This window comes from Nycticebus coucang, chromosome 2 (genome assembly GCF_027406575.1).
Source record: "Nycticebus coucang isolate mNycCou1 chromosome 2, mNycCou1.pri, whole genome shotgun sequence".
NCBI classification, from domain to species: Eukaryota; Metazoa; Chordata; class Mammalia; order Primates; family Lorisidae; genus Nycticebus; species Nycticebus coucang.
The window spans coordinates 159448177-159475750 of record NC_069781.1 but is presented as its reverse complement, the minus strand read 5'-3'; positions in this window follow the sequence as shown (position 1 = coordinate 159475750).

Here is a 27574-nt window from a genome sequence, read left to right as displayed (position 1 = left end):
TTGAGAGGAAATATTTATGCCATCCATCCAATAAAGAAGTCAATATCCAAAATACATAAGGAGCTCAAACAACTCAATTGCAAAAAACAAGTCTCAATTATAAAAAGGACAACGGATCCGAATAGACATCTCAAAATAAAACATTTAAATGGCCAACAGATATAAGAAAAAAATACTCAACACTGTTAATGAGAAAATGCAGATTTAAACCATAATGAAATATTATCTCACACCTGTCAGATAGCTATTAGCCAAAAGATGAAAGATAAGTTTTCACAAGGACATGAAAAAAAATGTCCTGCACATTACTTTGTGAGTGCAAATTAGTGCAGCTGTTATGGAAAACTATATGGGGGATATTAAAAAACAAGAATTGCCATCTGATCCAGCAATGCCATTACTGGATATTTGCCAAAAAGAGCTGATATCAGTTTGTCAAAGAGATGTCTGCACTCCTGTGTTCATTGCAGCCATAGTCACAGTAGCTACGTCATGGAATTCACTTAAGTACCTGTCACCAGATGAATAGATAAAGTGTGATACATTTTATCACACATTCTGTTGAACACAACAGAATACTATTCATCTTTAAGAAAAAGGGAAGTTCTGTCATTTGCAGCATCATGGATAGAATTGAAGAACTTCATGCTAAGTGAAATAAGCCAGTCTCTGAAAGATAAATACCACATGTTCTCACTTATAGAATTTCAAAAAGTCTGAATTCACAGTAACAGAAAGTGGTATGGTGGTCACCAAAGCTGGGAGACAGAATGGTGAGATGATGATCAAATAGTACAAAAGCTTAAACAAGAGTAATATGGACTTTCCAAATTCTATTGTGTGGCATGGTGTATACAGCTATAAATAGAGTGTTACACATTTCAAAATTGCTAGGAGTAAGTTTCAAATGTTCTCACTATAAAAAATGTTAAGTATTTGGGGTGATGGAAATGTTAAATTGCTTGAATTATTCTATATTATATTCCTAAATCATAACATCATTTGTACCCCATAGATTTATTCAATGTTAAATTGTCAGTCTACATACAATAAAAGTAGTAATTCCCGCTATATGCATTTTTTTTTAAATAATGAATTAGACAGAGGGCCAGTGGTGATAGCAGTGCACAAATTTAGAGAGACTTGAATTTAAATAGTGGTTCTGTTACTTCTTTATGTGATCTAGGCTCACTTCAAATTGTCTTCTTGATTATTGCTATAAATCCTCATCCAAATAGTTACTCTTATTCCATTTAATAACCACATACCAGTGTTTGAGGAACTGGTGTTTGAGTTAGGTGTGAGATGGGAATTTACTTTTCCTTGCATACCCTTAAATCTTTGGAAAAAAAATTTTTTTTTGAGACAGTCTCACTATGTCGCCTTTGGTAGAATGCCATGGTGTCACAGCTCACAGCAATCTCAAACTCTTGAGCTTATGCGATTCTCTTGCTTCAGCCTCCCAAGTAGCTGGGACTATAGGCACCTGCCACAATGCCTGGCTATTTTTTGGTTGTAGCTGTCATTGTTGTTTGGCAGGCCTCGGCTGTGTTCAAACTTGCCAGCTCCGGTGCATGTGGCTGGTGCCCTAGGCACTTGAGCTACAGGCACCAAGCCTTTTGAATCTTATGTAGTGTATTTTTCTATTTATTAATAAAATTAAATTTATGCTAACAAAAAAAAAACACTAATGGACATTGAGAATGAGTTCAATATTGGGAAAGGGAGAGAAAGGAGAAGGGAGAGAAAGGAGAAGGGAGAGAAAGGAGAAGGGAGAGAACACTTTGTAGCAAGCATGATTCCTTTAGCTTCTAGTCAAGAACAGCAGCAATGTACAGGTTCATTATTATGTAACAAATGAACATCAGCAAAGAAGTACAACTTATTCGATTTTTCTTCAAAATATGCTATTGTGATTTGAATTATGCATCTCAATGGCTCGTTTTCTGATGCTGTGTCCCATGGGCATCATTTAAAGTGACAAGCCTAAAAGTTATGGCTCTCCTTCTGTCTATCCCAATAATAGCCAAAGAATCCTACATCTGTTTCCCAGTTTTGTTTGATTAATAAAGATGTGCAAAATAGGAATTATCTTCTCCTCAATTGGAAAAGAAAAACAGGACTCAGAAATACTAAACAAATAATTGATGAAAGAATATTTTCTACCAGCTCAGTGTCAAGGGGAATGAGACCATTGTTATCACATGGATAGCCTCCAATTTTGATGGTGTATCATTTTGTGTGCATCTCTTCATTTATGGAGTTGAAAATATTTTCTTAAAGTAACACTAATAGAAATGGGTCTTAGACCTGTGTTTGCCAGAAATCTGCAATAAAGTGATTGCGTTTTAAATTGCAATTATTTGCTACACAAAAAGCACTCATTTTCTTCTTCTATTGTGTGTGTGTATATATATATATTAATGATTCTGAACTTAAGTAGCACTTAGTATGGTGCAGAGAAAGAAACAAGGATAATTCAAATGGAAACTTTTTTCTATTAATTCAAATTATAACTCAAATTATTGAGTTCAAATGGAGTATTAATTCAAAGTAACTCAAAGTATTGAGTACTTCTGTGTGCCGGATATTGCATCAATTAATACAGAATTACATGAAGAAAGAAGCAATGCAAGTATTATTTGACTGATTTTGTATAATATTAGATTTTAGGGATGTCTCAGAATTTATTTAAATAATACCATGTATCTAGGCCATTTGGCTATGGCTATTTTAAATATTTTTATTTTCCTGATTACAGAATGGTTGTATATATTTGTAAATACATAATAGTTGTACATGTGATATTTTGATACAAATCTATAATATGCAATAATAAAGTCAAGGTAATTGAGATATCTATTATCTTACACATTTATTATTTGCTGTGGCATATTTTGGCTGGAGGTCATAACTATAAGAGGGACTCTACCTAACAAATGGTAGAGTCCCTACTCTACTACTCAATACTGTGACCTGGTTATGTGTATTCTCACATTAACTCAAAATTAAAACAAAATAGATAGTAAAAAAATTAGAAATGTTTACCCTCTGCCCCCAAAGAAACATCCCAATCCCACTCTTCTAGTTATTTTGAAATAGTCATTAAATTGTTAACTATAGTCAACTTATTGTGCTACCAACACTAGATATTTTCCCTTTTAAGTATGTTTTTGTCACCATTAACCCTTTTTTATCCTCCCTTCCACACTATATTCCTAAGCCCCTGGTAAATATTACTCTACTTCCTATCTCAATGATAGCAAAAGACAGACAGAGGTGTTTGTCTTCCTGTGCCAGGCTTATTTCACATACCATATTCTCCAGTCTTATCCATACAGTTGTTGCACATATTTCATTCTTTTTTATGGCTGAATAATATTCCACTTTGTACATATACCACATTTTCTTTATCTACTATTCTTTTAATGGAAATGCAAGCTGATTCCATATGTTTTATATTAATAGTGCTAAAATAAATATAAGTTACACATATCTCTTCAATATACTGATTTCCTTTGGGGGGGATATAGACACAGAAGTGGGCAAGCCAAATCATACAGTAGTTCTATTTCTAGCTTTTCAAGCTTTTCTCCGTGTTTCTCATAATGCCTGCACTAAATAATATTCCCACTTATAGTGTATAAGCACTTCCCTTTCTCCACATCCTTATCAGCATTCATTATTGTACATTTAATAAACTCCACTTTAATTGTGGTGAGATAGTATCTAATTTTTGACTTGCATTTCTCTGATGAGTGATGTTGACGCATATTTCATAAACTTTCATCTATTTGTACATTTTGAGAAATTTCCATTCTTTTCGTCTATTTTTATGTTGCATTATTTTTTTCTTTGCCATTGAGTTGTTTTGAGTCTTAATATACTGGGGTTCTTAATCTCTTGACTGCTGAATATTTTGTGAATATTTTCTTTGTATGTTGTATGTCATTTCTTCACTTTTTTCTTCTAACTTTTTTTGAGACAGAGTCTCACTCGGTTGCCCTGGGTAGAGTGGTGTTACATCAGCCTCACTCAAAGCAATCTCAAATTCCTGGGTTCAAGTGATCCTCCTGCCTCAGCCTCCCATGTAGCTGAGATTACAGGTGCCTGCCTCAACACCCAGCTCATTTTTCTATTTTTAGTAGAGACAGGGTCTCCCTCTTGATCAGGCTAGTCTCGAACTCCTGAGCTCAAGCAATCCACCTGCTTTGGCCTCCCAGAGTCCTAGGATTACAGGCATGAGCTGCCACAACTGTCCTTCACTTTGTTTTAGTTGTGCAGAAGTATTTTTGATTTGATATGATTCCATTATTTCTATTTTTGCTTTTGTTTCCTGAGCTTTTGAGGTTTTACTCAAGAACTCTTTGCACAGATCAGTAGCATTTTCCCCGATGTTGTCTCTTAGGTATTTCACAGTTTCAGATATTTAAGTGTTCAACTCAAATATACTTGATTTTTGTGTATGGTGAGAGGTAGGGTCTAGTTTCATTATTCCACATCTGTATATTCAGTTTCCCCAGTAACAATTATTAAAGATACTGTTCTTTTCCAGCATAGGCTGTTGATGCCTTTGTAAAAAATGAATTGACTGTCAATGTGTGGATTTATTTCTGGGTTTTCTTTTCAGTTGAATTGATCTATTTTTATGCCAAGACTATTCTCTTTCAGATACCATAGCTTTGTAATACAATTTGAAGTCAAGTAATATGATGTCCATAGCTTTGTTTTATTTATTTTTTTTAAATCATAGCTGTGTACATTAGTATGATCATGGGGCACCATACACTTGGTTCATAGATCGTTTGACACATTTTCATCACAATAGTTAACATAGCTTTCGTAGCATTTTCTTAGTTATTTTGCTAAGACCTTTACATTCCACATTTACTAGGATTCACATATACCCTTGTAAGATGCACCGCAGATGTAGTCCCATTAATCCCCAAGACCAGAGATGTTGGCGTGGATGTGGAGAAAAGGGAACCCTTTGCTCTTTTTGCTCAGAACTTTTTTGGCTGTTCTGAGTCTTACGTGTTTCCAGATAATTTTGGGACATTTTCCTATTTCTATAAAGAATGTCATTGGAATTTAAATAGGGATTGCACTGAAACCATACATTGCTTTAGATAGTATGAATATTTTGACATTCTTTTAATCCATGGAAATGTGAAAGTATTTTTTGTGTCTTCTTGAATTTTTTATTGATGTTTTATAGTTTTCGTTGTAGAGATCTTTTACTTTGGTTAAGAGTATTATGAGTTATGCTATTTATAATATAAATGGAATTATTTTTTTTTGGTTTATTTTTTAGATTTACTCACTCTTGGAATATAAAAATGCCACTGATTGTTGTATATTGATTCTGTATCCTGCAACTTTACTGGATTCATTTTAAGCTCCAATAGACTTTTTTTGGTAGAGTCTAGTTTTTTCCAAACATAAGATCACACTGTCTGCAAATAAAGACAACTTGACTTCCTCCTTTTCAGTTTGGTTATTTTCATTTCTTTATCCTACCTACATTCTTTTTACATTCTTTGGCTAGGACTTCCAGTATTATGTTGAATGAAAGTGGTGAAAATGGGCATCCTTGTCTTCTTTCAGATCTTAGAGGAAAGGCTTTCAGATTTTTCTCATAGTACTACCTATGAAATTATCATATATGACCTTTATTGGTTGAGGTATGTTACAGCTATACCAATTTGATGAGAGTTTTATTATGAAGTGACATTGAATTTTATCAAATGCTTTTTGAGCATCTTAAAATTACATGGTTTATTGTTTTTTGTTGATATGATGAATTATGTTTATTGCTTTGCATATGTGAATCATTCTTACGTCCCTAGAGTGAAGCCTACTTGATCATGATGAATGATCTTTCTAATGTGTGGTTTAATTTTGTTTACAAGTATTTGATTGATGATTTTAACATTCATGTTCATTAGAGATAGTGGCCTGTAGTTTGTTAATAGTTGTGGCTTTGTATGGTTTTAGTGTTATGGTGGTATTAGCCCTGTAGAATAAATTTGGAAGTACTCCCTTCTGTTTTGGAGGAGGACTCTCTGAGTAGGACTCATCATTAGTTCTTTCTTAAATGTTAGAATTCAGCGACGAAGCTGTGGGCTTTGATTTCATTGATTACCTTTTTTTTACTGCTTGTCTCTTGTTATTTGGTCTATTGAGGTTTTGGATATCTTCACAGTTTAATTTTAATTTCTTCACAATTTTAGTAGGTTGTATGTGTCTAAGAATTGATCATTTATTCTATGTTTTTCAATTTGATATATACTTGTTCATAATTTTCTCTAATTATTCTTTGGTTTTCTAAGTTATCAGTTGTAATGACTTCTTTTTATCTGGTTCTTTTTAAAAGATGATCTGGCTTAAAGTTTATCAATTTTATTTACTTTTCAAAATACCAACTTTCAAAAAAATACATTTAGCATTGTTTTAATGGTATCGTTTTTATATATTTATGCTCTGATCTTTATTTTATTCTATTGATTTGGGGGTTGATTTGCTCTTATTTTTCTAGAGCAAATTTATTGCTATATACATTCTTAGTACTGCTTTTTCTGTATCCCAAGGGTTTTGGTATTTTGTGTTTCCATTTTCACTTGTTTCAAAATATATTTCTATTTCCTTCTTAATTCCTTTATTGACCCAAAGTCATTCAAGAGTGTATTATTTACTTTTCCTGTATTTATATAGTAAATCTTATTAAACATGATTTCCAGTTTTAATCTGTTTTCTGAAAGAAACTTGATATAGTTTCATCTGGGGTGAATTTATTCCATTTATATTAAATATTATTATAAAGAGTTAAGGATTACTATTTGCATTTTGTTGTTTGTTTTCTCTTTTAATTTTTGTTGCTTATATTCATTTTTTTCTTTCTTCCTATCTTCCTTTATAATTTTTTTCTGGTAAATTGTTTTAATTTCTTTTTTTTTATATTTAGTATAGATTTTTGCTTTTTGGATATCATCAGGCTTGTAAACAACATCTGATAACCAAATACTTTAAACTGATGACAACTTGGCTCTGATTACAAACAATCCAAAAGAAAAAAAAAAAAAAACTACACTTTAACTTCATCCCTCTGCTTTGTGATTTTTTTATTATCTCTGTATTTTTTAATATTTTCTTTCTCTTTACAAATTGTAGCTATAATTTTAATATGTAATATTTCTACTGAGAAGTCTTATATAAGATATATTGATACTCCTTTATATGTTATGTGTTTTTCTTCTCTTGCTCCTTTTTGGATTCTTTGTCCTTGACCTTTAGGAATTATTAAATGCCTTGAGATAGTCTTATTTGTGTTTAATCTATCTTCTGTACCTGGATAATTTTCTCTGGGTTTAGAAAGTGTTCCGGTATTATTTCCTTGAATAAACTATCTACCTGAGACTCTTCTTTTACATCCTATTTAAGTACATAACACTTATTGGGTAACTGTGAGAAGCATAGCAGACCAAGTAAACACTAATAGAGAAACAGGAAAGTAAAAATTTTGACACTCTACTCATGGCTCTTGCATCACAACAATGCACCAACTCTCATGGCACTGTCTGTGAAAAAGTTTTTAGCCCATAAACAAATAACTATATTGGGAAAACCTCCTGTGAAAAAGTTTTTAGCCCATAAACAAATAACTATACTGGGAAAACCTCCCTACTCACCTGATCTGGCTACATATTTTTTGTCTCTACCCAAACATAAAAGAAAGATTGAAAGGAAGATATTTTGATGACATTCAAAGATAATATGACAACAGTTTTAATGGTTATTCCAGAAAAAGAGTTTTGATGTTGCTTTGAAGTGTAGACTAGGCACTGGTGTCAGTGCCCAACTTCCCAAAAGGAGTACTTTGAAGGTAACCAAAGTGGAATTCTACAATGAGGTATGTAGCACTTTTATGATGGGTTCTCAAACTTAGTTGTCAGACTTTGTATTGTTTAAATATACTTTCATTTCTGATATACTGTATTTTTGTTTTATTTTTATTATTGTATTGCTATTTTTATCTGTTTGATGGTCAATGAAAGCCCACCAAAATCCCAGCATATTATTTTGTGGATATTGAAAAACTGGTTCTAAATTTTATATAAATAGGCAAAATGACCCAACACAATACAAAGGACTGATAGTACCCAACTTTTAGACTTACCATAAAATACAGTAATCAAGACAGGATGATACTGTTAAAGGCACAGATAGGGATCATTGGAACAAAAACAAAAGTGTAAAATAAACCTACATAAATATCGGAATCTGATCTTTGACAACGAGAAGCAAAAATGAAATAGAGAAAAGATAATCTTTTTAACAAATTGTGCCAGCATTTGTTAAATTCCACTCTCAAAAATATGAATCTATCTACAAGATCTTTAAAATGGGTCATAGGCCTAAATGTAAAATTTGTAATTATAAAACTTTTGGATGATAACAAAAGAAAAATCAAGATGTTCTTGGGTTCTTTGATCACTTAAGTATAACACCAAGATGTGATTGGTAAATGATAATCTGGATGTCACTAAAATTTAAAACTTCTGGTCTACAATAGATATTGTGGAGATAATAAGACAAGTCACAAACTGAGACAGAATATTTGCAAAATTCATGTTTGATAATGGACTGTTTTCCAGACTCTTAAAAGTCACCAAAAAGGAAATGAACTGGATTTTTAAAATGGGCAAAAGACTGGAATATTCACTTTACTAAACAATATATACAGATGGCCAGCAAGTATATGAAAAGACGTTCCACACAGTATGTCATTAGAGAAGTGCTGATTAAAACAACAAGATACCAGTCCACTCTAGAGTATCCAAAATCCAAAACACTGACACTAAATCCTGATGATAAGGAGCAACAGAAACTTTCATTATTACTGGTGGGGATAAAAATAAATGTTACTCTAGAAACAATTTGGTAGTTTCTAACAAAACTAAATATACTCATACCGTATGATCCAACACATGTATTCCCTGGGGTTCACTTTAATGAGTTAAAAACATAGGTTTACACAAAAACTGCAAATAGATGTTTATAATTGCTTTATTTATAAATGCCAAAATATCAGGGCTGGGCTTTTCTGTGGCTCACATTTGTAATCCTAGCATTCTGGGAAGCCAACGTAGAAGGATTATGAATCCTAGTAAATGTGGAATGTAAAGGTCTTAGAAAAATAACTAAGAAAATGCTACAAAAGCTATGTTAACTAATGTGATTAAAATGTGTCAAACGATCTATGAACCAAGTGTATGGTGCCCCACGATCATACTAATGTACACAGCTATGGTTTAATAAAAATAAATAAATAAATAAAGAAGTTTGAGAACAGACTGAGGAAGAGTGAGACACTAACTCTACTAAAAATAGAAGAATTTGCCAAGCATAGTGGTGCAGACTTGTAGTCCCAGCTACTTGGTAGTCTGAGGCAGGAGGATTACTTGGGGTCAGGAGTTTATATAATACTATAATGGTTTATATATGTCATTATACAATTGCTATGAGCAGGCCTGTGGCCATGGCACTCTAGCTGGGGCAACAGAGAAAGACTGTCTTGGGGAAAGAAAAAAAATAGAGAAAAGTGAAGTAAATTATGTCCTTCAGTAAATGAATAAATAAGCAATCTGTGGTATATCCAGAGAATGTGATATCCTGTTTCCCCGAAAATAAGACAGTGTCTTATTTTAAGGTGTGCTCCCAAAGATGTGCTAGGTCTTATTTTCAGGGGACATCTTATCGTTCCTGTAAGTAGGTCTTATTTTCAGAGGATGTCTTATTTTCAGGGAAACAGGGTATTATTCAGCAATAAAAAAGACATGAGATATTCAAGTTGGGAAAAGACATGAAGCAACATGCCTATTACCCATGATAGAAGCCAATCTGGAAATGTACATTCTACATGGTCCCAACCCTATGCAATTCTGCAAAAGGAAAAAGAATGGAGAGAGTAAAAAAAGATGAGTGGCTGCAAAAAGTTGGAGGAAAGGTGGGATGAATAGGAAAAACAGAAACATATTAGGGCAGTGAAACTATTTTGTACAATACTTATAATGCTGTATAATTGTTTAAGTTGCAGAATACATAATGCCAAAAGTGAACCCAATAATGACTGCGCACTTTAGGCGACGGTGATGTGTCCATGTAGTTTTATCAGTTGTAACCAATTTATTAGTGTAGTGAGATGTTGTTAGTAGAGGAAATTAGGCATGTATTGGGGCAGGGGTTATATGGGAACTCTGTTTTTCACTCACTTTTGCTGTGAACTTAAAACTTCTCTTAAAAATAATAAGTAAATGAGGCGAAAGCTATGTTGATTGGTTTGATGTAAGCAGGTCAGATTGTATAAAAAAACAACACATTGTACCCCACATATGCATAAATGTATTCATGATCTATGTGTATATGACTTAAAAATAAATACATACATTTTAGCATTAAAAAAATAAAGTCTGTTAAAAGGGGTAAAAAAATGTAAAATGGAAAACTAAGACAAAAAACATGTTTTAAACTCATACCCATGTATTATAAAAACTCACAGAAAAGTAAAATTAGAAGCATCCCTAATCTAATCCTTTAAGATTTTAGCTAATCTATATCATTTAACAAATGTTTTATGTAAGAAAAAAATTGACTTAAAGAATTATAGTACAAAGAATCCATATATAAGAGGTTCTGAAACTTATTAGTTTCATAACACCCTCAGAGAATATTTTTCTACCTCACCTAAGACTGAAATGCATAAATACCTAACATTTTATAAAGTATTTAAGTTCAACTGGTCTCATAAGCACTTATATTCTAAAACATAGTACTTTGAAAAAAATTTCACATAAATTGAAAGGAAAAGTTTTTATTTCAATCTTAAAGACCACAGTTACTGATGATATGCATGTTTAATGAGACTCAATTTTTCAAATCTGGTAACAAGATTAGACACCACAAATCTCATTTGCTGTTCCACACAAATTTTTGACATTTTGTGGGTGGTGGTAATAGTGGCAACTACAGAAAATCTGAGTCATGTTGATAATGAAGGCATCAAAAAAAACAAAACAAAACTAATTTCACATCAAAGCAGAGAAGAATCTCACACTAGTAGAGTATACAATATCCAAAAGATCTAATGTTTTGCTGTTTCCTTTGAAAAATTAAAATAAAAAAAGAAAAATTAAAATATGTGGTACTTGAAGTTCTTTAGTACATCATTTTGGATTGATTAGCATCTAATTTTGAAGATTCCTTAGTTTTAAATTTCATTACATTTACCTTATTCTCCCACAAAGACATGTGAGTACATGAAATCTATCAAGTAGATGGTTAGGAAGATATAGTTTTCAAAATATTTTTAAATACTATATTATTATCCACTAAACTAAAATTGCATCTTTTAGAGTTTGCAATGGCATCAAGTTTTTCTTTATTTTAATAAGTCGTACACACATTTTTACTTTGACATCACCTCATTCTGACATTGAAAATCGACTGAAGTTAACAAAGCAATACAAACAAAAAGTCATCTTGATCCCAAAGACATAAATCAAAAAAGCATAAAAGAATTAAAATTTGTGCTGCTATTTTTAATGCAAAATCACATATGCTACCTCTGTAATGAAAAGAAAAAGGTGAAATTTTCTTTAGCAACACGCAAACAGGTTAAATAAGAGGGTTTGAAAATGTTCTGTAAGTTCTTTTTGAAATTCAAAAATTATCCTTGTATAAAAATTAAGAGTTGGTTTGCTAAATGACTCAGAAAAATCCCCCAGGCATGATCTTAAGGCAAAAGAGGTCTACATGGGGCTTAGCTGCCCCTGGTCAACGGGTACCTTTATTATTAGTTAATATTCTTGCTATTCATGTAGGGCACAGAAAAAGCCAAGCTTGATTACCTCTGCTATGTTTGGAGTCTGATTCTAAGTGACCACTTTTCATGTGAGTTTATGAAATCTTTAAGAGAAGCTGTGAAAGAATGTGATAAATTTGAGAAATAAAGCTGTCTCAAGCACCCCATAGATCCCAGTGGATATAATTTCACAGAACTGAGTTACTGCTCAGGACAGCAAAGATATTCTTAATGTTTCTATGTATAGCCCAAGATTCTCTGATTTACAGTTCTAGAGGGAATAAAGTCTTCTGCTTAACACAATGAGGAGGAGACAAAAGCTACATATAAAATCTGCTATTTAATTTAGTACTGTCTCACTTTCTGAATATCTCAGAAATTTATATCACCAGATATGGGTATCTTATTCCAATGATTCAAATAGAAACAATGTCAGGCAAAACCAAATCAAAGCAAAATATCTTAAAAACACTGCAAACAACAAAAGTTCTGTTGTTTCTCCTAGATAGTTTGGCAGTCTGAATGCATAAACGTAACTGAAAATGTGTATTTAAAAAGCTGCAATTCACTTACAACTTCATTAGAAATCATAATATTTCTACCATGTTGTAGAGTGAATATCAAAACCATAAGCTATTAGCTGCTGAAAAAAATATATACGACAAAATGTTTACTTCTGAAGGACTAGTAATTACATTTTCAAATTAAACCTGCAAGCACATGTATTTTCCATTATCTTGTGGGATGCCAATATGCTACCAGTAATTGGTTTTGACCATAAATCCAAAGATGTATTCATCTTTATTTTTTGGAACTTAATTGGTACTTCTTTATACTTTTCTTTGTCCATCAGCGACATGTTCAGTATTCAGGGATGAGCACAGCCCATTCTCTCTCTGTAGGTGTCTTTCCTGACCTGGCATAGTGTGTGTAATGATGGTGAACTCTGGACTGCAAAGATAACTGCTTCTTATAATCTTGTATTATTTACCAATTCTGTCCAGAATCTCTTGCCCCAATATTTATGCACTTTGCTACATTACCTACTTATCATTTATCTTCTGTAGACACCTACACTCTAATCCCTTCTATCTAGCCTGTTACCCTGGACTATTGACTTCTCATGACCTCTAAACACTGGGTATTCATTCTAAAGGCAGAGCCACCAGTTTTTCTGACTGTCTAACTTGGACTTCAGGAAATAAAATTTACTTTAAACTCTGGCTATAGGTCCCTGAGGAGTTTGTCTAAGTCCTAGAGTAGACCCTAAATGACTATTCTTGGTGGATTAAATGTTTACTGATGAGTTCATTTCATACTTTCAATTTCTCATCGGAAACATAAGTATTTCTCCTGTTCGAGTCTCCAAGGAATAAAAGACCCAGTTATAATTTTATTTAAATGATAATAGGACATCTTATCCTATCACACCATTTTATCATTTTAACAGTACTAGAAGTGTATTATCAGCAACACATCCATATTTTTTTTGCACGTGCACATGGGAAACATACTGGCCAAAATATCTTAATGTTCTGTGAGAAATTCAAACTTCCAAGTTTTCAGACATTCCTGGAGACTCCTTAATTAACAACACTGCTTGCTCTGAGTCCCTCTGTTTAATCCATAGTGCTTTCTATGCACACGTTCTGTTTTCATTCTGCATCATGAAACTCAACACTAACAAAACTCCAGTACTCTCCAAGAGTACACAAAACAAATTTCATCTGAGTGTGTATGACTATGGTAACTTTAGGAAACGTAATAGGATTCTCTTTCAACTCACCAAAGGGAACAATTCAAAATTAAATCTTAGCTTCTCTGCTATTAAAAAACCTCAAGTCAAGACACCATTGCAATAATCTCATTGGCCATCCTTCTCCATGGGTAAGCTCCAGTCTTATTTAATCATTCTAAAATAATATTAAATATCAACTCTATGCAAGATGCCCCATGAGAGCTTGAGATATTTTGTTGAACAAAATATTGTGGTCTTGTCTTTAATGCAAGTTATATTCTAGTGAGGAAAAATAAATTGACAACTATATAACAATATTTTATGTGATAATAAATGCAGTGACAAATGAGTAAAAGATAGTGAAACATAACTGACAAGAAGTTTTCCTTCTGTAAATTTTAACACCTTAGTTCTATGTTTTTCTTTCTTGCTAACTGACACATTTGAGAAAATGTTATAACCATTTGGATGTGTGTTAGGATTTACCTCTACGCAGTCAGTAGCTTCAAAATTTCAAATCCACAAAGCCAACGATCAGGTTTTGTGTTTAAACAGAAGTAGCTGTGTCTCCTAGAAATTCTATCGACACCCTTCCAATTATATTTTGATTTCTTCACACTAACATTTTGGAAGAAATTTTAAGATACACACTTGAAGTTAGTACCTGTTTTTGGGAATAATTATTAATTTGGCTCAAACTAATTTATTTTCTCACAGTTCTGGAAGCCATAAGTTTAAGGTCAAAATTCCATAACAGTTGGTTTTTGGTGAGACCGCTTTTTTCTTGGCTAGTAGATGGCTTGGGCAATATTTTTCTAACTATAAATGAGTACACTAAATTTATTTATTTAACAACCATGGGCTTGCATTTTCTATTTACCATGCATTGTGTTAAGTGCTTTTCAAATAATACAACTCACGCAGTCTTTGTAAGAATCAGATAAGAACTTCATATCCAGATCTTATAGATAAGGAATGAAATACAAGGAAATGAAAGAGTTGCTCAAAGTTATGAAATACAAGGAAATGAAAAGTTGCATGAAGTTATATATGGCAGGGATACATTTTGAATACAAGCAGTCTGTACCCTTACCTTCTATCCTATGTTACCTTTCCAAACCTGTTTGCGTTAGATAAAAGGAATAGCAATGAGCAGCTATTCTTTACTGTACCTGATATAGGGATATGAAATATTGACCTCCTTATAACTGTTTCCCCTAAATGAAATTCCAGGAGGGGATGTTGTTCATTCCCTGTAGGAGACCGTGCACCAAGCTTGTGGAAGTGGTCACGGCTCTTGAGGGAGGCTCTGGGAGCAGGACAATCTCCTAGCCTGCATGGAGATGTTTAGCTGCACAGAGACAAGCCCTCAAGCAGCTGCATGTGTTAATGAGTTAAGATCAGTCGCTCATTAGCAAGCAGGTGTAATACACTGGACATTCCTGGTGCAGCAGGGTGGGAGTTGGAGGGGAGAGCGTAGTGATCATTAATCACGTAGCTCTTGTGCGTGGGCCCCCACACCTGTGTATAATGCTTCAATAAAAGGCCACAGCAGGGGTTGCTCAGGGCTCTCCCTGGAATATGGGAAGCACCCCTCTTGCAGGCATTTGTACCTTCAATCCGTGGTCCCAGCTGCTTTTATTTGAGCAGCAATGGGGTGCCCACAGGGGGCACCTTCATAATGGTGGCAAGGATGGGATACCGGACACGCACCGACAATTCCCATTTAAAACTTAAAGTGAGAAAAATCTTTACTTAAAGAGCTAGTTTGAAACCATATATCTGCTAATGAGAATTACCCAATCATTTCTTTTCTTTTACTCTGGTTCCTAGAAAGCCAAAAGAAAATTTAGCAACTATCTGTAATTTATAAATATATGACTTAGATAACCTGATTGTCTCAAATGATTTAAATTTCAATTCTGTGATGGCATCAAATATAAGATGTAATTTATTTAGCATAATATTTTAGGGAAATATAAATTAAATGTACATTTATTGCACAGTTCACCCACAATTCAGATATTAGAAAATGGTACATCTTCAATTTTGATATGAGGATAATTAATAACAATTAAGGTTATGGGGGGGAAGCAGAAAGAGGGATGGAGGTCAGGCCTTGGTGTATGTCACACTTTATGGGGGCAAGACATGATTGCAAGAGGGACTTTACCTAACAATTGCAATCAGTGTAACCTGGCTTATTGTACCCTCAATGAATCCCCAACAATAAAAAAAAAAGAAAAGAAAAGAAAATGGTACATCTTAAATTATTCAGTATTTTCCATTGATACATTACTTTTTTTGTATATTTCTAAATTATATCATCTTTTTCCCTGTGAAATGGTTATAGATAAAAGGGATAGGGAAAATTTTTTTTTAAAAAGCTACATTTTCTTATTCTAAATCTGGCTCTTTCAACAAATCTAATAGAGAATATTAAAAAAAAAGTTTAGTTAATCAAAGATTTTTTTTTTTTTTTGCTCTTTGGTTCTTGCAGAAGGGAAAGGGAAGTCCCTCTCTTTACACAAAGAAAGCTTGGACAACTTTAAAATTCATAATGCTAAGGAAACACAGAGGTAAAAACTATTAATTAGGATTCAGATACAACATGAATATAATGTTGAGGTTTTAATAGTGCCTATATGACTAAAATTATTAATAATCTTAAATTTTTTCAAATTAGATTTCAAAAATTAAAGTTTATTATAATAATTTCTGTTAACAAGCTCTAAATAAAATGTCACTAACTTTAAATTTTAATTCCCTTTTTGTCTTAACATTGCTTGATATTTTGGTTCAAACTCATTCCATGAATAATTTCAATAAAAAGTACTGATCCCTATTTGCAAGTGGAACAGCTTAAATAGTTTAATAAATTTAAAATACCATTTAAAAAATGAATTAGAAACTGAGGATATTAAACATAATTTAAAATGCTTGACAGGTAATATGACTATTTCCATATCATGTTATAGATAATAAAGTAAAAATATTTCTAAGTTAATACAAGTATTTAAAGTTTTCTTTGTCATTTAATTACCTAAAGTCACTGGAATGCTGCTCAATTTTACATTAGTATAAAATTATTCCAGCTCCCTTTTCAAGGTATAGAGTAAGTGCCATATTCTATCTCACCACAAATTCAGCAGAATGATGTAATGTGCATAAAAGTATAAATTCAAATCATTTAAAGTAATGAAAAGAGGGAACCTTTTGAGGGACTGAAAACTATTAAGGAGCAGCTTAGAGATGGAAAAAAGAAGCAGCCACAAAATTATTTCAAAGAATAATGCTATAAACACTGGAAATGACACCAAAATGATCGTTCATGGCTAGAGATAGATCTTTAAACAAATAAAAAATCCAAACCACAAATCAAAACATCACAATATTTAGATTGGGCAATGATTGCAAGTGGCTTCAACAGAGCTTTGTGACCCACCTGTGGGCCTGGTGTTAGAGGTACGACGATTTGCTCTTGGAAATAACACTGAGCACGAGGCCCAGGTTGGTCAAACTGAGAGCTCTTAATACTTCAACTCAGATGATTTTCCTTGCTCCGTACTTACTGAAGACAAAGACAAGACTTGCTCATGTGCTTTATCCTACACTTTTCCCTAAAGCACCTGCACAAGTAGGTACAGTAGAGTATCAGAGGAAATACTGGCAAATTTGATTTTATCACAAAAGCACGAGAAACTATCAAAGCCAAGAAATCTCACACACACACGTAAGAGACAGCATGAGAGTGAGCAAGATTTTAATAGTTACTAAACTCTCTGAAGTCCATAATAAAAATTTTGAGTAACTAAACTGATATATACTACTTGATAAAAGACCTCAATATAATACTTCTTCCAACTTTATCTATATTGATCAATAAATGTACTACAATCTTTTTCCTGATACTTATTTTTTTATTAAATCATAGCTGTGTACATTGATATGATCATGGGGCATCATTCACTAGCTTCACAGAGCGTTTAACACACTTTCATCACACTGGTTAACATAGCCTTCCTGGCCTTCTCTCAGTTACTGTGCCAAGACACTTACATTCCACATTTACCAAGTTTCACATATCTCAATAAAAATTTTGCAAATATTTCTATGTGGTTTCATAATTAAAAAAACGATATTCAGACTCAGTGTTAGGGCTCTGTCCACATGTACCAGGACTGGTGGATTTGAATCCATTCTAGGCCTGCCAAAACAACAATGACAACTACATCCAAAAAATAGCTGGGAGTTGTGGCAGGTGCCGGTAGTCCCAGCTACTTGGGAGGCTGAAGCAAGAGAATCGCTTAAGCCCAAGGGACTGAGGTGGCTGTGAGCCATGACACCACGGCACTCTACCAAGGGTGACAAAGTGATATTTTGAAAAATATTATCAAAAATGTAAAATAGTGTATTAGAAACCTACAAAAAGGCATACATATCTTATCATACTTGAAAAGATTTTATAGCTGTAGTAATAGTAATACTGTGACATTGTAATAGCAGGCATATCAATGCAATAAAAAAATTAGAACATAAATTGTATGCTTGAAACAGAATAATGTAGCATTTCAAATGAGTGGGAGAAAACTGTATGAAAATAAATGGTATTGAAATAATTAACTATACATGTACAAAATAATAACGTTTGATTTTTATCTCCCATAATTCAAAAACTGTAAAAATGAGATACAAAAATCACAGTTTTACATAATTATATATTGTATTTTATGTATACACATATATGCAATATGTATACACATATATATGCATATATAGTTAACAAGATCTCATTAAAGACCTAAAAAACATCAAAAGAATATTAAGACAGAATGTGTACAGATAAACAGAGACACATACATTTTTAAACTAGATAGCAAAAAGCATGAAACTAAAACTATTAAGACAATCCCCCATAAATGCTTAAGAAAAGGATAATGCATTAGAAAAAATGCAAATAAGCTAAAAAATACACATTTTAATACAAATAAAAATTTTCAATGAAAACTAAGAAACTCACTCATCAGACTAGCAGACATCACAATCAGTAATAACATAAAGGGTTGGGAGAAAATGGACCATTTCCTACTCTTAGTAGGAATATCTTAGTAGGAATTGGTGTACTTTGAGCACCATTGGGGAATAGTAACAAATATGTACACATTTTATTTTGAAATTCTTATAGGCAGGTATCTCATGGATAGATTTCCATCAATGAATTAAAAAATGCGTTTAAGACAGTAAGAAAGTATTCATATAAAAAAATTAGAAGTAGCTTAAATGTCTTTAATGGGAACAATACTTTTAAATTTAATCATATTTTGTATTACTTTTAATCTGGCATTCATATATAGTATAAAATGTAAGATGAATTAATATTTGTTGATGTGAAATGGTGGCTAGCAAAAAGTAAAGTGAACAAGGTCCAACTGCAAAACAGGTGGTACCTGTGGCTCAAAGGAGTGGGGCACCAGCCCCACATGCTGGAGGTGGCGGGTTCAAAGCCAGCCCTGGCCAAAAACTGCAAACAAACAAACAAAAACTGCAAAGCAATATATTCTTGATCACACATTTAGGTAAAAAAATATTACAACATATTTCTTAATATATGTCTATTTACGTCTTATACCAAATTGATAATGATTAAAAAGGTATTAGGATAAAAGTGGTATTGGGGAGTGTAGTTAAAAGGGTAAAGGGAAAATTTTACTTTAAAATAAGTATTTTTACTTGAATGACATTTTAATAAAATAAAATTTAAATAATTAGATGAGTATTTTTTAATGGAATTTCTAAATAAAATGCATTTTTTCTCTTTGAGACAGTCTTACTATGTCACCCTCGGTAGAGTGCTGTTGCATCACAGCTCACAGCAACCTCAAACTCTTGGGCTTATGCAATTCTCTTGCCTAAGTCTCCCAAGTAGCTGGGACTGCAGGCACCCACCACAACACCCGGCTATTATTTTGTTGAAGAGGTCATTGTTATTTAGCTGGCCCTGGGCCAGGTTCGAACGTGCCAGCCTCACTGTATGTGACTGGCACAGTAACCACTGTGCTACAGGTGCCGAGCCATAAAATTAATTTTTTGATATGTTACTTATAAAAACATAATTTTATCTCTGTAGCTATGATTCTCAGTCATTTCAACTCTTCCATCTTCCCTATTTACATGTGACTTTTCCTCTTACTACAAAAGTGGAAAGAAAGCACCATTTCTGGTAGGTAAGGAGAATGATGTCCTCTAAGAACACTCATGCTCTAACATATTTAATTGTGAATATGATGAGCTATGACAATTGTGAATATGACGAGCTATGACAATGGTTACTACGACACTGCAGGTGAAATTAAGGTTTCTAATCATTGACTTTAAATTGAAGGGATAATCCTCAATTGTCTGGTTAGGCTAAATATAGTAAGAGACTTAACAAGCAGAGACAGAAGTCAGGGAGATGTGGGAGAAGAGGTGGTGGGGGCGACTCAGGTATCAAGTGGATGTGGCGTGCCTGTGAAGACGTGAAGATGGATGGACCTACCTGTGAAGGTATGTGTGTGACCAAAGTAGAGCCTGGACCCTAGTTTGCAGCCTGCATAAAAACAGGAACCTGATGGCAGCACCTGTGGCTCAAAGGAGTAGGGCGCCAGCCCCATATACCGGAGGTGGTGGGTTTGAAACTGGCCCCAGCCAAAAACCACATACACAAAAGAAAAAAACAAAAAACAAAAAAACAACCAGGAACCTGAAACCTACAACCACAGGCAACTGGATTCTGTCAACAGCTTGAATGTGTTTGGAAACAGATTATTGTTCTGGGCTTACTGGTAGGAGCACAGCCTGGTGGACACTTTGGTTTCTGTCCTATGAGAAAATTACTTCTCCATCAGAAGGAACAATTTCCACCTCACCCCCACTGTCCAACTACATACATTCCTTTGAAACTTTATTAACGACAGAGGTACCATTATTTTTGCCTAAATCTATGCTTTGAATTTTATCACCTATCACCTCTCAGAAACCCTGCTCACTCTCTTATTTCCAAGTGTTATTACTCACCCTGTTTGACTCATCTACCCATGTGCTACTAGAGGCTTTTGAATCTTAACTATTTCCCACTTAACTTCATACTTCTCCCTACCATCATCCTCTCTCATCAGTCATTTATAGCCCATTCTTCATCCCAACTCCTAGGTTACAGACATATGTATCAAGCCCTCTATTGTTTACCTGTTTGGATGTCCCTGAGACAACTCTAACTTAGTAGATCCAAAATAAAGCAGAAAGACGGACGGATTTGGTGTCACACTTCATGGGGGCAAGACATGATTGCAAGAGGGACTTTGCCTAACAATTGCAATCAATATAACCTGGCTTATTGTACCCTCAATGAATCCCTAACAATAAAAATAAAAAAATAAAACACATCAGTGGGCAAGGTGGCTCACACCTATACTCTCAGCACTCTGGGAGGCTAAGATGGGAGAATCACTTGACCTCAGGAGTTCAGGACAAGCCTGAGCAAAGTGAGATCTGTCTCTACCAAAAAAACAGAAAAACTAGCTGGGTGTTGGGCATGCACTTGTAGTCCCAGCTGCTCAGGAAGGTGAGGCAGGAGAATCACTTCAGCCCAAGAATTCAAGGTTGCTATGAGCTAGGCAGTATATTACATTATCTCCTATATCTAAAAGCTTATATCTTCTGTGGATCATACACTCTGGAAATATTCTGTTCCCATTTTACTCCATCTCTTCTGCTGATATTCTCATGCACCACATCATCATCACCCAGAGTTTCCAAACTCATCTTCCTGCCAAAGTCTTGTCCTCTTGTAATACTTCCACCATATTGAAACTAAAGTCAATTTATTAATGATATTTGATCATAGGTTCAAGTATGATTTAACCTTCAAAAATAGTCTAAGAGTTTGATGGGTTTTAATTTCTCTAATGGTTACTATAGCCTTCTTCATATATGAGGAAACTGAAACATGAAGAGGTCAACTTGCCCAGAAAGTTGTTGAACTTCAGTACTCTGGAGTTAACCAGAGTCAACCAATGTTCATCATATGCACAAATAGAGGAATAGTTCCTTGAGTACAAGGTCCACGCCTCATAATTATTTAGCAGCTTCAAATATATTTGACCAGTAATGATCTAAGAACAGACATTCCAAAAATACTTCCACCAATGGTTAACTATTATTGTGATGACACTGCTTCTCTATTCTCCTGACATAGTGCTTTACGGTCTACTGCTAACCTTTCAAAATTTTCATCTAACATGTTAAAAAAACAAAAAGGCAATAAAGGTTATCTGTCTTCCCAAAACTAGTTTCTAAGTGAGTAGTGACTGCAGCAGCTCAAATTAGCATTCATTATCTCATTTGAACTTAAAAACAAACTCAGTGAATTCAGTGGGAGGGGAAAAAAAGTACCAAAGTAAAATGTTCCATTACTAAACAGTATAACTAAAAGAACCCAGTTTCCCACACTCAAAGCAACACCGTTTTAATTACTTCACAAATACATAGTGAGCTTCTATCATGAGCAAAATGCTATGACAGAGCTCTTGAAAAAAGCACCATGAATTAGACATGTTTCTTTTACTTGTAATGCTTGGTTTTGATGTGACTAGATTTTGAACCAATAAGTAAATACTTCATGACTTTATTATATTTAAACTCTACAAAGGAAAGAGACTACCTGATAAAAGAATAAGGTGACATGAACTGGTCTGAGATAGTTTCCTAGAGAAAATGAAATTTGAAATAAACTCTAAAACGGGTGGGATAATTCTGACCACAGCTCTGGAATGATTTGTTTCATTTAAATGCTGTCAGTGTCTGCACTGGCTGAACACCAGTATGACTGCTGATCAGAGTCAATGTCTACATAATCTCAAGTTAGAGACATAAAATGTCAGTCAATTCAGGGCGATGAGTACAGCATCTTAATAACTGAATTCAACTGGATCGGGGGAAGTATTTTTGGACCGTCTGCTCTCAAATCGTTACTGTTCAAAGAAATCTGGAGCTGCTGAATAATTATGAGGTGTGGACCTCATCCTCAAGGAACTTTTCCACTATTTTTGGAGATATGATGAACACTGGTTAAACACTTTAGGATTAATATGTTTTACTGCAAGTACCCAGGATTTAAGCAACGTAGTACTAGAAAGCCTTCCTTCAAATACACCATTTTTTCTTGACTGAATATTTTCAGACACAAACTAGTTGATTACTGGTTTTTATTAACTGTATTTTCTTTTGTCCAGTCATTCTACTTTCTCCTGTGTGACTGACTCATGGTCTGCAGTCCTCTCCAGCTCATTTGCTGTCAGTGGCTCCCAGCGACCTAGGGGGAAAATTTAGGCTGGTTGAAGCCTGTCATCTGGAAGATTTCTTTTCAGTTTTATGTAATCTCTAAAGAACACAAGCCTTTGTATAACTACTGTAGTAAAAGCTGTTTGTTTACAAGGTCGTGTATTCAATCACTGGGCAACTCAAATCTAACTTTTTGGTTTTAACTCTCTTCTTTGAGCCTCACCTACCACTAGATCTTACAGTAGCAGATCAATTTCATAAGGTTATTTTCTGTTCAGTTTCATTTTAAAATAGAAATTTGACCAAAAAATTATGTACAATTTCCACCCCTCGTTTTATGTTTGACGACAGTTCATAAAACATGAATTTATTAACTAAAATATACATTGAATCTTTGTGCCTAGGGCAGTGGTTCTCAACCTTCCTAATGCTGCAGCCCTTTAATACAGTTCCTATGGGTAGTGACCCACAGGTTAAGAACCACCAGCCCTTTAAGGGTATTTTTCACTTAAAAATAAAAAAGAAACAATCACTATGTCCAGAGTAGCTTTTAAATGAAAAGTTTTACACTCTGCATCATGTTAATGCATCCTCTTTTTATAGACTGGAGGATTTCCAGAGCTTTTTCTTTCCCAGCAATATTTATAAAATTAACCTACAAATGAGTATAAACAGCATATCAAACCCTGACTTAAATGTCACATCACTGGTGATGGCTTTTCTGAGCCCTGTAGACTTGATCGTGTTCTCCTGAATGTCCTCTTACAGTCCTCTGTTCTTTCCCATCTCAGTCTTAATCATTCATTTTTACAACATCTCATTAAAGGTTTGTCCTCCATGCCAAACCACATAGTACAGTTATCGCATTCGCCTTTAATTTCTCTCTGTCCGGGCCTAGAAGAGTGTAGTACATAGGAAGTAATAGGGAATCAATGTATCCTTGGCAAGGGAATAAAACCTAAGAACTGGAAGTTATAGTGGTTTACATGGGAGGACCTGCTAGGCTTGAAAGTCAGTTTCTATTTGGGAAGCAAAAGTCAAAAATAAAGCCAAACAGATGAACAAATGATCTTGGTAATATGATTTTCCAATCCAGACTTCAAATTTCATAATGTTTAAAATAAAGAGATTGGAGAAAAGTGCAACAACTTTCCAGCTCTGGCAACCACAGCCTATTCCTTTATCGTTTTGCATAGGGCTTGTTGTATCTTATCTATAGAAGAATTGAAAAATGAAAATAAAACTGTTGTTTGTTTTTATTTCTACTATATCCCACAACTAAAACAAATACCTTCTTTTACTCATGGAAAATTTTCAGAACAACCTGGGGTAACATAGCTTTCCTAAAATTTTCCAGCTGAACTTCATGCTCTATGTGTGTGTGTGTACACACAGAAAGAAAAAAAGCAAATACATTCTACATTTTAATATGATTGAACTTAACATGGATTGAAATTTTAAGTGCAGCAGTGTATAATGTCAAATTAAAATAATTTTATAATTCTCCACATATAACCCTAAAATAGTTTGATTTCCTCTCTAAATTTTAAAAATTAAAATAATTAGAACATTTGTTTTAATAATATGATTTTTATTAATATAAAATTGTTCCCTTTAGAGTAGTTAATATGCTATGTTGTACAATTTTATAGTTGCTATGGGAATCACCCAAATGTCACTTTTTATTTATCTTAATGTTCTAAGTTAACATGCATATCCCACATATTGACACATCCACACCTTCTAAGAGGAAAAATGACTAATTCAAATAAGAGATATAGAAAATGGACATTTTCCCTTAGAAAATCAAAAGCCAAGAATGAATGCATTTACTAATATCAATATCTAATTAAATACAATAACCTTTTAAAAGAAATAGGTTTTGTATATCTTCTCAAGGGAAAGTGAAATGATTATGTTTTTGAGCCCAAAACAATAGTATTAAATGATGGACAGATGAGAAAGTCTTGGGCCAGAGGTCATTTACTGTGACCTTTTTCAAGATTGGCTGCAAATCCATCAAACTCTACAGTGGTGGAGCTGCTAATGAGTTCCTAATTAGGAATTAGTCAGCCATATTAATAATGTGTAATATGCCCCAAGCCTGTCAACAGCGAGAACAAAACATTCACCATCCTGTCCTGAATGTTAGGTTTATTGATGTCTGTCCAAACAGATGACCTTTGCTACGAGCCCTACAGTTTCCTTTTGGACATGTAGATCCTAACATTATAGGATGTGATGACTGTGAATATCTTGAAAGAAATAAGTCCTAAAATATACGCAGATATTTCCCACCAGTGAAATATTTCCTTCCCTAATTTATACTCATTTAATGAATCAGTCGCATTATCCCAAATTGTTTCAAAAGATAATCAGCATTTCCATGTGTAAATGTGTATGTATATATAGAACTATATATAATTAGAAAAGGGCACAAAAGGTCAGATTATTTTGTTTTATGAAACCCATTTCATTAACTTTCAAATCAGAGGCATTTAATAGGTATAAATTTCCCCACTGGCATTAGTTTAGGATGCATAAACTCGTCAAAATGAAACCAACAATGAATAGCAGTGTTAAAACATTAATGCTAAATTCAGTATTCAAGAAATTGGGAAAAAGATTTGTATTTTTCCTTAGGATAACCACATGACAGAAGTTGAAAACTGTGATTCATATTCACCATTCTCACATTCCACAGCAGTGGAATATTTCGCACATCTTTTCTGAACAACACTTAATCATTAAAATAAAAGTTAGACCAATACGTCTATAGCCAAAAATGGTTGAAGACACAAGCCATAGAAGTATTCACTCAATGACTACACTTCTTAACATGCTAAGGTATCCCGTGACAGAACATCAAAGAAGTTTGGAAGGAAGGAAAGGGAAAAAGTTTTCAGATGAGCCAATGAAGACAGATCAAGTATTTATCTTAGGTCTCTTCAGTTACCAGCTCAAAAAATAAATTTAGAGATTTAAGTAACAAGAGGTATGCATCTTGAAATGACAAGTAATTTTATACTGTTAAAGTGAATGGTACTCAATTAAATTCTGGAGTATTAGATTCTTTGATATATTTTGACAGCCATCATTAGTGAAAGAATTAACTTTTGCTATCTTTTCCCGAAGTCCTTTTATATGTATGTATGTATATAATTTTTTTTTTTTTCACTTTGTTTCCCTGGGTGGAGTGTCGTGGTATCGTAGTTCACAGCAACCTCAAGCTCTTGGGCTCAGGAGATCCTCTTGCCTCAGTCTCCTAAGTAGCTGGGACTACAGATATACAGCAGCACAATATCTTTTTTTTAAGTAGAGATAGTGTCTTGCTCTGCCTCACACTGTCTCAAACTCCTGATCTCAAGCTATCTACCTGCTTTGGCCTCCCAAAGTGTTAGGATTACAGGTATGAGCCACCATGCCATCCTCTTGCAACATTTTTTGATGAAAAATAAATCACATAACACACACACTAACCTCAGGAGTGGTGGCTGTCATTTTTTTTTTTAATTTTCCTTATGACCACCCAGAAATGAAAAATGTTAGGCTTTGTAGAGTAAGTTCATAGAAATACAATGTGAAGAACTGAATCTAACTACAGAACTGTACTCATGCTTTTCTCACAGTAGCTAGTTCACAATAAGCCTACAAATATCAGATGCTAAGTATTTGCTCAATCAAAATGAGCTTGTTATGGAAAAAGTAGCAACCTAGAACTCAAGAGTAAAAGCTTTCACAAGAAAGAGGGAGAACTTTTAGTCTAATCATAAATTTGATGATTAAATATTCCCCCCCCGTTCAATCCTCAAATGAAAAGAATCTTTAAGAGTACTATTAAATGCTCTAGGAATTTAAGATTCTCCAATTTCTTCTGATGGAAGCACTCAGAAGTTGCTTATGTTGCAACCATGGTGGCCATTTTCTTAGTTGAACAGAATTCCCCATTTTACCTTATGATTTCAACAGCCTATTAAAAAGATTGACCACATATTTCAGTCTTCACACACAGAAATTCTATCTGTATTACAGTTTTTTTCATCTAAGAAGAATGAATAGCATGAATTTGATGTAATGACACTAGAGAACATTGGAAACATTCTGCTTGACTAGAGAAATTGAGAATTTTCATTATTGCACTTTCCTCAAATGCAAAATGTAAATAAAAACAGTCATGCTCAATGTGGCTTGCAAACAGAACTCAATGTAGGTACAAAATATAAAATTAATATCATTCTTCTTTCAAACCTACCCATTCTCTCAGCATACCCATTACTGACTCTTACAATCAAGAACCACATTGAGCTTTCTTCTTCAACAAATTTAAAGTCTTCTTAATTCCTGACCCTTTAATAATGCTGGAAATTTTCTTCGTTATACTTTTCTCCTTATCCACTTTCTCTTCTGGCTAGTCCACTCTGATTCTTCACATCTTTGGTATTAGAAAAAAAAAAATCACAATGCTTTGAGAAAAGTTATTCCACATAAGACATTTACTTCTAATATCTACAGGTACATGTACACGCACACACAGTCACATACAGAACACTTTGCTAAATGTAGATGATGAATACAGCTTGGTTTCCTATCTGATATATATAAAACTAGGTCAGAGGTTTGACTCTTAGGCCAATTTGAAGAAAACTCACAAATTC